Consider the following 5,907-nt stretch of genomic DNA (forward strand, 5'->3'; position numbering starts at 1 on the left):
TCGATAAATCTGCAGCAACTGCGTGATGCTTTCATGACAATATGGACATCATATCTGAGGAATGTGCTACTAAAAAACAGGAGAACTGGGGAAACAGGGAAATATCCTGCCATGACAGGGAAGTGTTCAGATGAACACATGAAGTGGGGAAAGCAATGTGGACATCTAGTGGCTAAGTTATATACACTGTAAAAAATTTCCCTGTTAATTTACAGTAAACTACAGGCAGCTAGATTTACCTGTAGAATGCTGTAATTTTACAGTGGACCTGCTGTAATCTGAAACAACAGTTTATTACTGTAAAAAAATCCCTGTTAATTTACAGTAAACTACAGGCAGCTAGATTTACCTGTAGAATGCTGTAATCTAAAACAACAGTTTATTACTGTAAAAAAGATTACAGTACTGTGCTGTAGAAAATATAGGCTGCACAGTATACAGCACTGTCAGGTGTTTGGGTCGTTATTTTTACATTAGTGTTCTTGCTGTAATCTTCATAAACTGTGCATTAATATAAAGTCTATTTAAGTACTCTAAAATTAATTAAAAACTCGTTGAAATATGCTTGCAAACAAATTACTCAAAACAAAAGATGACCTTAAAACATGCTTTTATTAAAGCAACAATGTACAAAATATTCAATTATTTCTGCTTCACTAGAGAAACTGGGTAACTCAATGCTTTGACTTCACATAAACATATGTGAGCAGAACAGAATGATGTGATGTCAGAAACATCTGATTGCAGAAATCAATGCTGCAACTGTAAACATGACAGAACTCAATACTTACTGAACTCCGTACTGTCACAAACATTATAGAACTCAATGCTTTGATTAAGTAAACATCTGGCACACCAGCACAATGCTCCGACTTCACCTTATTAAATAAAGCCCCACTCGATGTCTATGAGTTTTTTTAAGAGGGTGGCCACATGCAAATTCACAGTGGTTGCCTTTTTCTGGACAAGCTTCCCCGTCTTCTTGGACACCACCTTTGCCTGGCTTGCTTTGGTTCCTCTCTCGGGGTTCACACCAACAAAGCGTCTACAATGTAATTACAGAGAAATATAATACATTAAGTGAGGCAAGTAAAGATTAATTTAACTTTAATCATACAAAACCCATTGCATTCTCAATATGAATATTCTAGGTTGTTACCCATTATGGCAGTATTTGTTTAAGTTTGTTCTGAGGCATTTGAAGACCTGAGGATTTTAGAGTAATTTAGATAGCTTTATATAGATTTGTCAGTAGTGTTAAAAGGATAGTTAACCAAAAAATTAAAATTGTGTCATCAAAAAGAGAAATAATTTCTTTCTTCTGTTGAACACAAAAGAAGATATGTTAAAGAATGTTGGTAACCAGACAGTTGACAGTTGGCCATAGTAACAAAAAATACTATGGAAGTCAATGGGTGCCATCAACTGTCTGGTTACCAACATTCTTTTACAAAAAAAATAAACTCATACAGGTTTGGAGGAACATGAGGGTGAGTAAATTACCAAATTAAAATTTTTGGTTAATATCCCTTTACGCAGATTGATTTTTATGACTTTGGTTGGAGCATTTTAAGATAAAAATAAATGGTAATGCTACCCTTAAATGAGCTCAGAACTGTATTTTAAATGTAAAATAAAATTATGTCTCCAAAACACGCAAGTCCTTCAAAGCAAATAACTATTTTAGTCGACTGGATTGTTCAGACTAAGCTGTGGCATGGATCTCTACTAATGGCTGGTGCAACAATAGTGTATGGCATCAAATGGTGGACTAACAGCGCAAGCACGTAAACACAGCACACAAGTGCATTTCAACAGTGTGAACATCATGAAAAGCTGGCACGTAAAATGTAAACATGCAGAACATTCAAAGGACAGAAAATATGATGCGCTCATAATTACAAGTTGCGAGCAGAAATAACAAATCCGCAAGTCATGACAGGTTCCACACCCACAAGTTCTTATTGTACATGCAGATTTGAACATACGGACAAGTACTCTTCTACAATCGGGCACCGCTGAAATTTTTGCACACAAGTCAGATTTGACACTCGGGGCCGGAGCCCGAACCTTCCAGTTAACAAATGCTATTGGCTGCTGGCCAAATCGGAGCTCATCTTATTTTGATTGTCTGCTTGTATGCCGTGAATTTGGTCCTCCTGTTGAGGTTGGCCCTCAAAACAGAAAGCTAGATCCAGGATGACAGACTGTAAGAAGTTAGTTTTCTTTAGAATTTCATACATGTGTTTATCTTTGGTGTTTATATGCAACAGGTATAACAATTATACTGTTAAATTTATGTAGAATTTGGGTAGAATTAACACAAAATTTTCATTTACATATGTCTGATGTATTTAATCAATAATAATACTTCCATTGATACAAGGTTGTCTTTTGACCTGATTCTTCTACAATGGCTGACCCAAGTTGGCATGTAAGTGATTTAGGACATTTTTACATAATTGACTTGTGTTACATAGATAAGGTAACACCAACAACTATAAATATAAATAAAATAGCTAGACACGTGCATGTTTTTATTTTTCTTTACGTAAAATGTAACAACTGAAAACAGATCAAACTGACCTGAAGGAAAATGTTAATGTCTACATGTCTAGCTTTTTATAATATCAAGAGTTGTCTGTGTTACCTTATCTATGTTACACAAGTCAATTATGTAAAAAATTTCTAAATATTTAAATCAATACATGCAAACTTGGGTATGCCATTTTAGAAGAATCAGGTCTAAAGACATCATTGTATTGATGAAAAAGTTTAAAAAATTTCTAACATATGTAATTGATAAATTTTGTGTTAATTCTACCCAAATAATACATACATTTAAAAGTATTATTTGTATACCCATTACATATACTGTAAACAAACTATAGATAAACATGTATGAAGTTGTAAAGAAAACTTACCTTCTTACAGTCTGTCAGCCCGGATCCCGCGTTCTGTTTTGAGGGACAACAACAGCCAATCAAAATAAGAGGCCAACAGCCAATAGCATTTGTTAACAGGAAGGTTTTGTTCTCGAGTGTTGGATTTGTGTTTACGTTTTACTTGCGAGCTTTGTCAGGGTGCTCACACTGTTGTAATTTACATGCACGCTGTGTTTATGCGCTTGCGCTGTTTTTTCCTCCATTGTTGACATAGAAATGAGAGAATTATTCTCTCTATTCAAAACATACAGCATGACAACACATTTTGCCTGAACCTAGTGCTACATTTTGTGCTACATAAATGTGCAAGCATAAACTTCAAGTCACTATCAAAGGGAACTACTGTAATCATAAAGTCAATAGGAACAAGAGAAAGTCATCAATTTAACATTCCTGAACAGAGCTGATAAAACAGACTTAAGCAGAGGATTTACCTTTGAACAAACTCCAATGTTTTTGCAGCTTCTTCTTGGTACTGCAAATTGAAGACATAGTAGGTGGCGAAAACTGCTGCAAGGCCAGTGATGAAGTTCTGTTGGATGCCTTCACAGATGACGTTGTTTTCCACACTGATCATCCATCCTCCTAGAGTGACTTCATCACCAGCAACTGATTCAGACAAAAAATATAGTTAATGTCCTGAAACAGTATCAAATATTGGTATGAGTGCCCTATCCATGCATTTTCAAGGTACTAGCTAAAACACACACAATTAAATTGAGCAGTATATATTATTATTTTTCTCTATTTACACTATTATAACCGCTGCAAATCAGTACTTTCCCAATGACCTGTGAAGGCTAAAACAACAAGTTACATCTAAGAGCACAACAAAACATAAGTTAAAGGGTTAGTTCACCCAAAAATGTTTTCCATACTTTACTTACTCTCAAGCTATCCTAGATCTATATGACTTTCTTCTTTCAGCCAAATAAATTATAAATATATATATATATATATATATATATTTATATGTCTTGATGAGGACAAGAGAGAAGCTATTGTCTTTTTCAACGGCACATATTGTGCAAAACATTCTTTACCTGACTCATTTTTACCGAGACAAATGGGCACTGGCTCAACATAATTGAAATTACTTTTAAAAAACTTTTTTCTCTTATGGTCAGTTTTGAGTTTGTTGGTATTGCAAGCCCTGTGGAGATCCTCACTTTTCATAGTATCCATCACAGTGTTTATGTCATAATTAAAATTTTACAATTTTTCTTGTAGTTTGGAAATTAGGTGTGACTGATTTATGTCATGTTTTTCCTAACAGTCTTCAATAATTGTTTGAATTGTAGATGATGGAAGGAGCAATTTAGCTTGTAGTTTCAGATAAAACAATGCTATATTTTTGAGAAATTGTTCTTCGTCTGCTTTTTCTGGGTAGATCTCCATTTCTTCATAACTTTCCTGACTGGGACTGCCAGGTTGCATATCACTCTCATCATTACAATCACTGCTGATTGAATGTGCAATTGAGTCAACTAGACTTTCTTTAGAGCAATCTTTATGCTTTCTTGACACGTGCTGTGAATGTAGACTTCAGTGTAAATTTTTTGTCACATTGTTTGAAAGGGCATGTAACTGTCTTGCCTTCAGTAAAATGACTTTTCAGATGTAAAAGAAGGCCACGGATATCCTCACACTTATAGCTACACAAGTCAATATGACATGTTAAATCACCTAGACAATCTAGTTTAGTCCTATTCGTTCCATATCTATGGCCATATGTGTGACACTTGAAGGCTGCAAAACTGTGAGCTCGCATGTGCCTGACATATGCAAATGTGTTGCTGCATGTTTTAGCACAAATGTTGAAGTTATCATTTTTATAATAAAATCCAAAGACCTCCCCTACGAAATAATCGCACAATATTAACTCAGAAAATCTTTAAGCTATACTCTCTCTAGGGATAGTAAATGTTTTGCATAAAACAGATGCAGAAAGTTAATAGGCTAACTGTTAGCCTTGATTTAGTGCACATTTCAAAAAAAACCAAACAAATGGTAAAATATCCCAATCCTCGACGTAGTTTTGGTAATCAAGTCAATATCACAGGGTAACACTTTTATCAGTTTGCACTTACCTTGATATATTGACGAAGAGAAAAGCTGAATGCAGGTGTCCACTGATCTGTGCTGGCAGGGTCACAGTCGGAGTGAAAATTCCTTTTTCTGAATATATAATCGTTTTCTTACTCGTCTTTCTCACATAATACAATTTTTAAGTAATGTAATTTTAAACCTGTAATGTAATGTTAATCATTTTTGAATGCACGTCTGTTGATGGCGATTGATGAGTCCTGATGTTTTTTCCCGAGTTGTGAGCGAGCGGGCTCAAGCTGGCTCAAGCATGTGACCGAGTAACCCCAGAGTGCAGTCTGGACGATGGGGCGGGGCGACACTTTGGGGCGGGGCTACACGTGTCGCTCCGCCCACCAATAATTTCATTGGTTTATAATACAGCAATCTTATTGGAGTAGGCATGAGCATGCGCATTCCTTTATGTACGAGTTTATGAATGATCTTCTACGCAGTTTGGCCGTAGGCTACTACGCATGGCGATTTCAGTAACGATCAATTAAATAATGTTTTTATTAACTTAGTAGGCTACGAGTTACAGTTAATACGACTTAATAAGTTAAATGAAGTTACTGTACAACAAACAATCCTTTCAAGGCAAACCGCCGTGTAATATAGCCCTGCTAAATCTGGGGAACGAATTCTTCATTCGTGGCAAAGATAGCCTAGGTCTATATCATTATCAAGTGAAGTCAAGTCAAGTCAAAACATTTTGTATAGCGCTCAATTCACATCGTTTTATAGCAGTTTTTCAAAAAGTAATATAGGCCTATATAAGCTTTATATTGAGTCGTTTTAGAGCTGGGCGATATAAAGAAATATGTTGCTGTTATAAATCATACGATGTTTTAGATTTAGCTAAATTATATTTATTAAT

General features: G+C 35.3%; 1 long non-coding RNA gene across 1 annotated transcript; it reads right to left on the reverse strand.

Moving 5' to 3' along the window:
* Window positions 1-594: 594 nt before the first annotated feature.
* Window positions 595-5,330, reverse strand: LOC306999544. The gene is made up of 3 exons (XR_013797874.1): window positions 5,036-5,330; window positions 3,380-3,554; window positions 595-1,045 (listed from the first exon to the last, which is right to left on the reverse strand). It is a non-coding gene; the product is annotated as an uncharacterized lncRNA (long non-coding RNA).
* Between the last annotated feature and the right edge of the window lie 577 nt (window positions 5,331-5,907).

The sequence above is a fragment of the Phoxinus phoxinus genome (genome assembly GCF_949152265.1).
Source record: "Phoxinus phoxinus genome assembly, chromosome: 5".
NCBI lineage: Eukaryota > Metazoa > Chordata > Actinopteri > Cypriniformes > Leuciscidae > Phoxinus > Phoxinus phoxinus.